Here is a 12,842-nt window from a genome sequence, read left to right as displayed (position 1 = left end):
TGGAAACAATTTCCCTTAGCAACTGTTGGACGCCTCCTCTAGGCGATGGGTTAGCAGGTGCCTGGGTTAGCAGGTGCCTTCCCTTTTCCCTTACCACCCTTCTTCTTCTTCCCCTTTGCAGAGTTAGAAGTAGAAGGTGTAGATTTTGTTCCTGAGGTCGAACCTCTATGAAACGTCCTTGAGGATGAAACAATATTTACCTCACCTTCTGCTCTCCTTACTTTTCAATAAAGATTGGTATGTTTGCAACTCGTTGAGAAGAGTTGTAAGGTTATATTTCACTTTGTTAAGAATCACATTGCTAACAAAGTGCATGAAGCTCTCCGACAAAGAATGCAGGATTATGCTGACCTAGCTGCCCTCATCAATGGTAGACCCATTCAACTCTGCCACATTGAAGTGGACCATCATGTTTAACACTTGTACACGAACAGAGGTTTCTTCTTGCATTTTAGAGTTGAATATATATTTTAGAGCCTCATGCATAAGCTGTTCAGACGCGTGTGTCCAATACATTCCCCACGGGGACTCCATGATCTCACGAGCTGAGACCTAGATATTCATGATTCTTGGCTAAGACATCTAGAAAGACTGCCAAGATATAGGCTCGGGCCTTCTCATTCGCCCTTGTCCAATCGCTTGTATGTCTCCTGAACATTTCGAGCGGCATTTGGAGCTGGAATAGGAGGACAAGCCTCCATGAGAGCGAACATGAGATCCTCGATGATTAGGATCGTCGTGATCATGTGTTTCCATTTTGAAAATTGTCACCAGTCAATTTTTCGACGCTTAACAAAGATAATGTGGCTGTTGCCATTGTTGAAAAAAATTGCTGAAAAATACGAAACAAATCTTGATTAGTTTTGCTAAAACCACGTTTAAAACCAATTTGTTTTGCAAAATCGTTTCAAAGTACCTAAGCTTAGACTTCTATTTTGCAATGACGCCCTAGTTGAACGCAGGACAAACGTAACCGGTGGGGTGATCAATTGCCCCTTCACTGGATGAGACATTTTCAACCATTAGGCAGAACCAAACTCTTGGAAACTGAATCTAACAGCAACCATTTTTTCGATCCAAAATCGTTAACATTAAAACTATTTCGTGTAAGTGTAACCTCTCGTTTTCGGTGCTAGAGTCCCACCCTAATGCGCTTACCGTAGGGAAAAGACAGATTAGGACAAGAGACTAAGTTACTTATTCTTTTACAAAGGTCAAATAAAGAAACGCGCAAACTGTCATTTCTTAGGGGGACACTCTCAGGGGCCTCGAGGCGATTTAGTAACTTTGTGTTCAACCTTAACGAGGGAGACTGAAGGATATGTTGTCGCACTTCCCGCTCCCACTTACTATGAACATTCTCTCCATCCACCTTGATATTGACCTACCCAAACACCATCCGTTGGGGGGACACGCCAAAGGTGCCGCGAGGCTGAGGATAGATCTCACGGTGTGGACTTAAGGAGAAAAGTGAAAAGTTTAAGTGAAGCATCTTATGCTCCAAGTACCTCCCACTAAATTTTCTACTTAGGGATTCATTAACCTAGACAATCTGGCTACTGATTTTAGTCTAAGTGCTCTTTTTAAAGTCCGCTTATAAACAACGTTTGTTTATGAAATATAAACAAGTTCAAGTAGTCACATTTAAACACTTTAATGGAATGTCCTTAACTTACATGCATGCATCAAATCTATCTAATCCACCTTTCCAGATAAGTTCCCAAGTAGGGGTGTTACATTTTCGTCAACTTAATTACCCCAGCCTAGACAGAATCCGCCTTAGACAAAAAGTCCCTTATAAATAGATTTGCTACACTTTAACTTTTTATTAGCCAATTTAATCTTATTAAACTGATTAAAAGATTAAAGACTTAAGGTTGCTAATCATATTAGAACCGTGATCTTAGGTCTATGTGATCCAAGTTTTAAACATTTTAAAAAACATGAATTAAACCTAAGTGAGCATGCATGCCTTTCTTATTTCTTTTAGTTCTAATTTCTCTTTAACCCTTAAAAAGAAACAACTAAAATAAATATTGTGCATAACGAGGCATTTATAACAATTATAAAGTAACCTATGTGTCATGCTTCATGCAATGTCCAGTCATTACTATATAACTTTTATATAACATGTAATAACCAAGCAAACATGCTATCATTCACCCTTATACTATAACAATTATAATATAAAGATGATATATGTCAATGCTTTTTCTGCATGCATTAATATAACTCTTATATTTATTAATGCATGAGCATACTATTACTTAATAAAATCATGCTTCTCTAAATTATAACAATTACAATAAAGAGATGATGCATGATCCATGCATAACCTAAGGTGGGATTTACTATATGTGCATACCATATGACATATAAGACATACATCTCATGTATTAAACAAATAGATTAATGGACCAGGATGAGCCTTTAAACCAAAAAAAACTGGAATGAAAAACCCTATCTATTACATTTATCATCGAGCAAACCGATTCACAAGCGAATCGGGTCTTGAACCGCCAGGAGGTCTCCATCGTGTAGCAATCTTTAGCAGGTAGACGATCGTTTAGTGCACACTAGACGATAGGAACTTTAGCAAATGATCCTGTAGACGATGACGAGGCTACGAAGTCTGATCATCCATGCGATCGTATAGCACGACAATAGGTAAACGATTTACCTTGAGTTACTAAGCGATCGTTTAGTCAGTTACTAAGCGATGAAGCTAGCTGACCTAAACGATTGTCTAGTGCGCTTTAAACGATACGCGAGCGTCTGATCATTTAACCTAGCGTGCAACTTGGTAAATGATTTACCCTGCGATGCTAAGCGATCGTTTAGTCAGTTACTAAGCGATGAAGCTTCCTGAACTAAACGATCGTCTAGCTCACGCGTGATGGTATAATTATTGATTTTCCTTTAGAGCAAGCATCACAAGATAATTCATTGTTGGAGAGGTACCAGCATGCAGCGGAAGTGACGAGGATCGATAAACACTCGAATTCATTAATTTTGACAGAAACGAAAATATGCTTAAACAGAATTTAATGGGTTTCAAAACATACCTTTGAAGAATCATTGAAATCTTGATTTTTAATTGCTAAATCTTCCAAATACTACCACAAGATCTTCCCTACTATTCTCTTGGTGCTCTAGATTGAGTTGTGAGACTTAAAATAAGATGGAATTGATACGTGTGAATTGTGATGTGATTATGGTGTGAGTTTGTGGTGAACATGAAAGTTTTCCTAATAAGACCCAAGTATAAGCCTGACTAGGTTTCCTGGTAAGTCCAGGGTCGAACACAGGGACTACTGAGTAAATGTGCAATAGTTGTTTTGATTCTCTTGCGGTGGTGAAAAAAAATGAGTTGGATGGTGTTTTGATTAAGAATTTTTCCTATGCAATGGAGTTTGAACGCAAAGTTGATGAAATCGAGAGTTACAATGAGTATACGACGAAGGGGTTGAGAAGGGGTTTAGGTAATACTTCCTAGGATTATGTACAGATTATGCAATCATGCTACACACAAATAACAACACGTCATTTCTCAATGCAAAATGTCATAATTCCTATTTCTAGGATGCATGCGATGTATACGAAAAAGTAGGTAAGGACTTATGTCTAAGCCTCTATTCTTGTCTATGCGATGATGAATGTTGCACACATAAAATAAGGTGATCGCATACTATCATATCCTATTTCTAGGGTGCATGCGATGTGTAAATAGTGATAAAACTTATGTTTAAGTTTCTATTTCTTGCTTATGCGGTTATAATCTGACTCTTTCAAGCCTAGATTCTAATCTGACTCTCTCAAGTCTAGATTCTATCTTTAGACTATCAAGTATCTCTAAAGGGTGAATGCCGCATACACAAGACAAGATGATCGCATAAAATGTAAATCTTAAGTCATGCTAGCTAAGTACTTCTCAACCTATTCAGAAATTTAGCTACTCATGCGAAGTATGGAAAGATTGAACATAGGTTGAAATGAGATTTCTATTTTCTATAATTAAAGTACTGAATACAAAATAACAAATGAAATTGAGAGATAAGAGGCCCGGTAAGCAATGTCTTGCTTCCCATGGCCTTTTACACTTGTTCTTTTTCACTCCAAATCTGTCTAGATGTATATTCTTGCTCTCGCAAATGTTGGCCCTCTCTCCTTTGTAACGCTTTCCGGCAGTCTCTCGATCTGTTCGGGAATGATCTCTCAGCTTCCTCGTCTCGTTGCCCTTCTCCGTCCTCTAAGTCTAAGTATGAGTATGTACATGAACAGACTAACGACTCTCTAACTTGTATATTCTATCTTGATATCTCTCTCTTTTTTTTCTCTTTTACACTGGTGGCCTTCGATATTTATAGAACTTAAGGTGAAACAACATTTCTTTCTAATGATTGCAATGATGGGCGGTCATTAAATCTCCTGCTCTGATGTGTCGATTAATGGTCACCGAAAGTTCAGTAGACTTGCTACAGTGTGGCTTTAATGGCTTGTCAACTAAATTTGGATTCGACCGTCATCAGCTTTCCGTCTCATCATAATTTATTATGCTGTCACCTTGATGCGTAGTCTTTATGCGACCACCTTTTTTAGTAACTTCTCATGATCGCATTCGATCGCATGACATTGTAATCACAATCTTCAAGTGCGTTGACGCCTAATTCCTTTGGATCGCAATTTCCTTTGCGCCAACGCATTTTTCCTGTACAAAATAAGTAATTTAACTGCTTTTATACGATGGATGCATGCGATCGCAATTTCTTCAGTTTAGCACTTTTAGACATGATATTACTTATTTTTACCATCAAATTCTCTCATTGTTTGACTTATTTGAGCTATAATAACTTGTATTTCTACCCGTTATCAGGAATCAAAGGGAATTTGGAGAAAGCTCATAGCGGCAACCCAATGAAGAACACCTTCTTCTACCCAAATTTTTCAGAAAAATTCAATCGGTTGCAACGCTCCAAAATCACTCTAATCTCTTCAATATATTGCAAATATCATGCAAAGAGATTTGCTGCATGGGATGCAGCTCATGCTTGGAGTTATTGATGGTTGAAGATAATGGGTTCTTTGTGAGCTAGTTTGAAGATGAAGATGGAAAAATCAAGATTTTCCTTTTTTGTGTTTTTCTATTTCCAAAATCTATTTATGATTAAAAACATATTTTAATTTTAAAATCAAAATTTATTATATTTACAAATCAATTTCATAAATTAATTTTTCTAATAAAATTAATAAATAATTATAAAAACAATTTAAATAATTCTAATTAATATAATATCCAATATTAAATTAATTTTTATACAAATCTATCTATATATTTAAATCATATTTAAATATATATTCTCCAATTCTGTCTGATTCTAATTTGAACGTTTCAAATTAACTTATCACGCTACTCTAGAGCTAATCCATTTTCGAGCTAGTAGGAAGACCTCGTGGATGTACAGATCATGGACTCCAACGATCAGAGATTAATCGATTAAACTCATTAGACCGATCTAACCTTCATTCGTTAACTAATGGGTCACTCCACTAAAGCCCATAGTTGAACTCCCCTCACTGTAGATATATTATGTCTGCTCGATATAACCATGATTAGTAAGTCAACCCTTCATAGGTTGTTCGTAATAACGACTGGGTCAAATCTCTGTTTTAAGCCCGAAATTACCTCTTGTTCCTTAAGTCTCCATTGAACCCCTAATGAACAATTGTTTTGTGATTCAATCAACAAAACCGAGTCCCTCTGGAGCCAATGAAAGGGCAGGCCTCTTGTTCAAGACCCAGAATCAGCACTTAAGGGAACAACCTCTCTACTATCCCTAAAAACGAGTAGGAGTGAATTCCATCTTGCACCTTATATTCCCAGCTATCTATCCGGTCTTACCCTGAAATGGGAGGTTTATTGAGCCGACGATGTTAAGCCAACCCTCACCTATGCAAATCTAAGGATAATTCCAAATAAACAGGAGTTCATAGTTAGCTCAAGATTAAAGTCAAGTTACCTAGGTCATCGCTTTGAAATAGTCAGTCTTAAACAATAAACAATGTTATAGAGTAAGAGTGACTGATTTTGTGGTCCGATCTTATACAAACCCTTTTGCACAAGGACACCCCCACTCCTCATGTTCCAACATGAACGAATTAGGATCACTTCGTTTATAACACTTTACAAATCCTTGTAACAACTAAGAGCAGGCCGCATCCAATAGTATTATCAAAATAAGGTACCGAACCTTATTCCTATAGTAAAGATCATTTTGACTATTTACTCGAATCTGATCCACTTTTATGTCTCCACATAAAGTTCAAGTACTCATCCAATAGTCAAGAGACTTTTAGGTTTATTGAATTTCTCATAAGCAATACATCTATTCAATAACACATTTATTGAATTTTCAGAATGAGTTCCATTGTTTACATACCACGAGCTTTAGGACATAAAACCCAACATTCATTATATTGATGAATCTTCTGGCTCTTCAATGGATGTCCATGTGAATTCTCAATAATTCTTCTTACTATTATGACCCTAGATAACCCAATCGGTCATGCCAATTTGTAAATATATCTGGATTCATGAACTTCAAGTTCATTGTTGCATATGTTTCAATTACTTGTATATGAGTATAATATAATAATCCAGAAGATAAAGTAGACAACTTTTCTAGTATACATTTTTTATGTAAGACAGTAGATATAATATAAAGAGACTTCACATTAGTCTTACTATTAGTCTCCATATGATAACCATTGTAATGAATATCTTTAAAATTTTATCCTGGTAATATTACGAATATGACCCACTTTGTATTGTTATAACTACTATAAAATGTAACAAATAATCTGATTCTGATCATTCATGTGGAGGCATGTGAGTGAAGGTATCCTATACAAAGAGTTTGTATAAGACCGAACCACAAAATGATTAGTCACTTTTTATAACACCGTTACTTGAAGAAACTTACATTTCACTAGGATGACCATAGCTGGCATGAAATTAATCCTGAGTGAGTTGTGAACTCTTACCTATAAGACAGTCCTTTGATATGTATGGGTGAGACTAGCCAGATTCGCTGACTCAATATGCCTATCATTTTGGGGATTCGTCTAAGTAGGAAGCTGGGAACATAATTATACAAGAAGGAATTTACTCCTTCCTGTTATTAGGGTAAGTAGATCAATTGCTCCCTTAAGGGCTAATTTCGGGTTTTGAATAATGAGATGCCTCACCTTCTCGCTGGTCAGAGAGGCATCTAGTTATAATTAGACTATGACTAATTATTCATTAGAGAAATTAGTGGTATTAGTTAGATATAACTATAGGGGTAAAACGATAATTTTGACCTAATTGTAGTTATGAGCAATTTGTGAAGAGTCAATTTACTGTTGATTGTTTATATCCAATGGACACATAAATATATCTACAGTGTGAAGACTGCAACTGTTGATCTTTAATGGAGTGATCGACAACTGTTAATTAATTTAATTAAAGAGTTTGATTAATTAATCTCATATCATTGGAGGTTTTAATCTGTAAGTCCATAAGGTCCTTTTGCTAGTTCAATAAGGGTTAATGAGAATCAATTAATTTTGGATTAATTTGATTTGTAATTGTATGAGATACAATTAATATAATGTTTTAGATACATTATAATATAAAGTTTATTGAGAGAGATTAATATTTGAATATGATTCAAATATTAATTATATGAATGTGATTCATATAAAAACTATAGGTTATATGAGAGAATATATAGTTAGTTTATATTTTATGTGATGTAATATAAACTATAGGTTATATATTATATATGATATAATATATAGTTTGTTTTTAATTATATTAATTTAATCTAATTAAAAGTAAAACTACGTGATGAAGGGAGCTATTTCATAACACCCCTCATCTTTCATATACACACATCATAGAGGAAATTTAGGGGTTGATATGTGATATTCAATTGAATGCTCTCTGGAAGAATTATATATTGTTAGCCTCTGTGAAAAACTATCCCAAGAAATTCATATCTCCCTCACCAAAATTAAATAAGGCAAGTCTAGACCTCTGCCTCAATTCTCACTTTGAGAATAGTGAAGAAGCCTCTTATGGTGGTGTCCAAGAGATCCAATGTCCTTCTTCTGTTCGCGAGAAGCTATGGTGTTTGTGATCTTCCAGGAAGAGGAATTCATGAAGCAAGAAATCTTCAAGGGTAAGCCTAATGTTTTCCCTTTCCTCTTTGTTGAATTAAGAAAGCATGTTTAAGTTTTAATTTACTATTTATCCTCTCTGTACTGTACTTCTCTGTTTTTAGTTGTTTTGAAAATTAAATTCACGACACAAGCGATCACTCTCTTCCACTGCGGGACTTCGATTCCTTCAATTCCATCAATGACGTCAATTTTCTCTTCAGGAGATTTAAGAAGTCTGTCACATCCAAATTTGTCATAGTGGATGGGTCAAATATATCATTATCTTGGCAGGCAAAACTTGCTTCCACATTTTTCCCTTTTTCCTTTAGGGAAACTTGATACAGATCAACTAAGTATTTTGATGTACGCCAAATACGTGACCAATGGCCAGTCATACCACATCGGAAGTATTTTGTTCATCATCTTTTGAATTCTTATCTTGTGAGAGTTTTTCCTTTATGAACACATTTCGTGTGATTTTTCTGAAATTTGGATGATTAGAACGACCATCACAAAAAGAATAATTATTTTTTCCTCTACTACGGTCACGACTTCGATCACAACCACGACCGTGATCTCGACTATAATTATTGTTAAAATTCACAATATTCATTTCAGGGAATGGTATTGCTCTAGTTGGTCGAGATTCATCGTTTTTCATTAATAACTCATTACTTTGTTCAGTCACAAGAAGACATGAGATGAATTCAACTATTGTTTAAAACCTTTTTCTCGATATTACTGCTGCATGAGCATACTCGAGACATTAAAAATAGAAAATGGCTTCTCTAACATATCCATATCAGTAATTTCTCTCTGCATAACAACGATTTTGAATTGATTTTAAATAATGCGGAGTTATACTCACTTACTAATTTAAAATCTTGGAGTCAAGCATTCATCCATAATGAGTTGTAGAAAGAATAATTGTTTTTTAATGATCATATCTTTCCTTCAAATTCTTCCACAAGATGCAAGGATATTTTTACAGTTAAATATTCTATCTTTAATCCCACTGAAGATGACAATGAAGAAAAATCATGACTTTTGCTTTTTCTTGACTGGACGTTATATTTTATTCTTTAATTATTTATCCAAGATTCACGACATCCAAATGTATCTCAGCATCAAACACCAATGACAAATGATTATTGTCATTATATCAAGGGCTATGAATTCTAGTTTTGTAAGGTTTTCCATTGTAACACTATCACAAAAAAAATTATTTATATCAGAAATTTAATGTATACTAAGCACGCAAAATAACATTTAATTTATTAATTACATTAAAGAGGGAAAAACGGACTCACCTTTAGGATATTCATTTAGCAAGAGAAATAACAAAAGCTCTGATAACATGTTGTGAAATTGAGGAACGAAGCGAGGCAAAACGAAAACATGAAAATTGATATAACATAATATAATATAATATAACATTAAATATATAAAATAATAACTAAAATTTACAAAAGAAATAAATAGGATATTCAAAGTGGAATTATGAAATGGATTTTGTTACCATGTGCATGCTTCCAATATTCACATAATGCCACTATTTATGGGCAAAATGGCAAGTAGGCAATAGAATTACATAGACACTAAGAACATATAATTACAAGAAATATGGACAACATGAAGAATGATACATGGAGAAATGGAAGAGTGACAATTGGACATCTATTTTTGTAATATATAATAATTATCTTGTTTTAGTAGTTTTATGTATTAAAAGATGATATTTTAGGCTCTATTTATATATTTTTTTTTAATTCTTGAAAAGTAAGCTTATAAATATTACTTCTACAATTAATTTCTTTATTTTGTTATCTAATTTTGAAGAGTGTTTCTAAAATCATAATCAAATTTTGAAAACTAAAATAATCAAATATTTTGTTCCCAAGAATTAGCAAAGAATTAAAATGCTTATATAATAAAGATTCAAACATGAACTAGCCCATTTTTTAAAATCCAAAATATAAAATCAAATTACAACCAAAGTAACTTTGTCTATAAATTCACAAGCACAAAAAATGAAAACAATATTCGAGTGTTTTTTCTAGCAATTTTAGAGATAGAAAAGATCCTGAGATCTCTTGATGATCTGAATCTTAAAGCTTCCAAAAACTGCTATACCAATTTACCAAACAATAGTTTCTGAAATTTCTTTTCCAGTCTTCTTTTCTTTTCTTTCTACTCACAGAATAAAGGAAAAGGCCCATCGCATCGCAATGAGTGGTTTTCAAGAAAGTGAAACTAAAATGCTTCAAAATTGGCTTCTTTTAATGACACCCAAAAAACACCATTTTCACACCATTTCAGACCTATAAATGATCATTACTTGAGGGGAAAAAAACAGTCTTGGATCTTTCTGCTTCAAAAGATTAATAGAGCATATGTTTGTTTCCTTAGTCCATGATGCACTTATTACACCATGAGCCAATCATGATTCAACATCACCATTCATTAATGTTCACAAAAACTCCCCATTATTCCCTTTCTTATATCACTTCTTTTTCCAACCCTTCCTCCAGTTTGTCTCCAATCTCTCCTCTCACAACATCATTTCTTCTTTTCATGAAATTCTGCCCTTGTAACACCTCATGCCCGAGTTTTGGACTCGGGTTCGAAGTCCAAATTGGATATTTGATGGTTCCAATATTCTCCAACATTTCTGTGACCTAATCATGCTATCGCTTGTCTTTATCTGCTTTCACAAGTGAATATTGTCCCACATATTAACACAGGTCTCGCATGTTTTGTCCTTACTCACACGTTTCTTAGAAAAATTCTTCATACGTCATCCATCATAAAATTGCTCAAAGTTAAGCAAACTTAATTTTGAGGCTTTTATGATTGAGTCACTGAAAAGCAAAAGGAATGTGTATACTTAGTTGATATATGTAGTAAGTATCAATTTTTTCAAAATCTTTCTTAACCATACTTCCATGTCTGAGGATCTTTCTCGTTCAAATGTGATATCAATTCATTTAGCTATTGTATTTATTTTTCTTGTTGTTGGTCATATGTATAGAACTAATTTTAGGATTGAAGATAATATAAAAGATCTTTTAGGGAAAATCGGGACATAGACATAACGATCTTGATGACACAATCAATAATCCACATTAAGTTGCAAAAACTTGTAAATATGTATCCCACGTATGAATTAAGTTCTTTCTAGTTAAAGAATCTCTTTCTAGTTGCTTTAAAACAATTAAGAAACTCTAGAACAAATATGAGATTTTGCTTATAGTGTTAACATAGTCCCGCTTAACTCTTATACATGGAAAATGAGACTCGATATTTTGACCACTATCCTCTTAAACCATTACATCCATAGAACCCCTGTTGTGCTCTGTTTCTTGCACTGCTGCTTTTGAAATACTTTCTCCAAAGAAAGCCAATGAACTTTAGTCCAATCCAGCTATTTTCACGTACCAGTATCCTTTGAATTTGTTCTTTACCTTTTGAAATCGGCTGTTGGTAAAACTAATGTCAATCATTTTCTGTTCATAATTCCACCATCACTGACAGACAGGTCTTGCTAAGGCTCTCCTCTTTGTTCTGCATGGCTATAATCATCACATCATCCACGCTGTTTTCTCCTTTCTTAAGTTTTTTTTTTATTTTAACAATTTTTTTGATTACCCATTGAATCTCTTTTAGCTTTGTTGCTTAAAGTTCCATTTTTAAAATGAGAACTGAAACGTGTGGGACTCAAGAAAGCTCTGTTTGACCTTCAACCATTCCTTCGAATAATTTAGTATCATCATAATACTAAATGCCCTAATTTCTATGTTTTTCCTCCTATCATTCATATTAAAAATAAATAAATAAAATATATTTTTTTAAAAAAATTTACCATATGATAAATTATGATTGAACAACTTAGATGTATAAAAATAGGTAATATCCGAGATGCATCTAAGTATTTTCTTATTTTCATAGAGTTTGATGAATTACTCCTATCTTTCCCCAATTTACCACACAATTTATAATTAAAAAAGAATAAACATAACAAAAAAAAAACAAAAAAAAAATAGAATTACAAGAAGAAATAATGTAATTAAAAGATAAATTTGCAAACACATATATTTGGAAATGATGAAATGGGCAGACGAGTAGAAGGAATGTTGACATTCATTTCCTATGTTGATTTATTGAAAAGATTATAAATAATGTAAAATATTTCAAGACAAGTTAATAGTATGTTCGGTTCACAATAAAGTTAACTCATTACAAAATACAATTTAAATTTCTAACCTCTAGGTTCAATCAATTAAAATCTAAATTAAATAATTTTATCAAATTTAAATTTTAAATTTATATAAAATTCATAATATATCATTTATATTCCTATTCTAAAAATTTCGTTTAATCAAAAAATACAAATATGAAACTATATATTAATGAATGAATTATAATGTAACCAAAATTATATCATAAGGCAATCAAAATTTAAAACCCTTCGTTACAAATTTATAATTTATATTGAGTAGACTTCAAAAAAATATGTAACAACTAAAATAATTACATTGACAATTTCAAAGAAAAAAAATATATCTAAAAAACATAAAATTGATTTATAATATGAAAAATATAAGAAGTTAATATTTAAATCATACATTATAAAAATGTTT

Source organism: Benincasa hispida, chromosome 7 (genome assembly GCF_009727055.1).
Source record: "Benincasa hispida cultivar B227 chromosome 7, ASM972705v1, whole genome shotgun sequence".
Classification (NCBI taxonomy): Eukaryota; Viridiplantae; Streptophyta; class Magnoliopsida; order Cucurbitales; family Cucurbitaceae; genus Benincasa; species Benincasa hispida.
The sequence above is the reverse complement of the archived record's forward strand: the minus strand, read 5'-3'. Positions refer to the sequence as shown.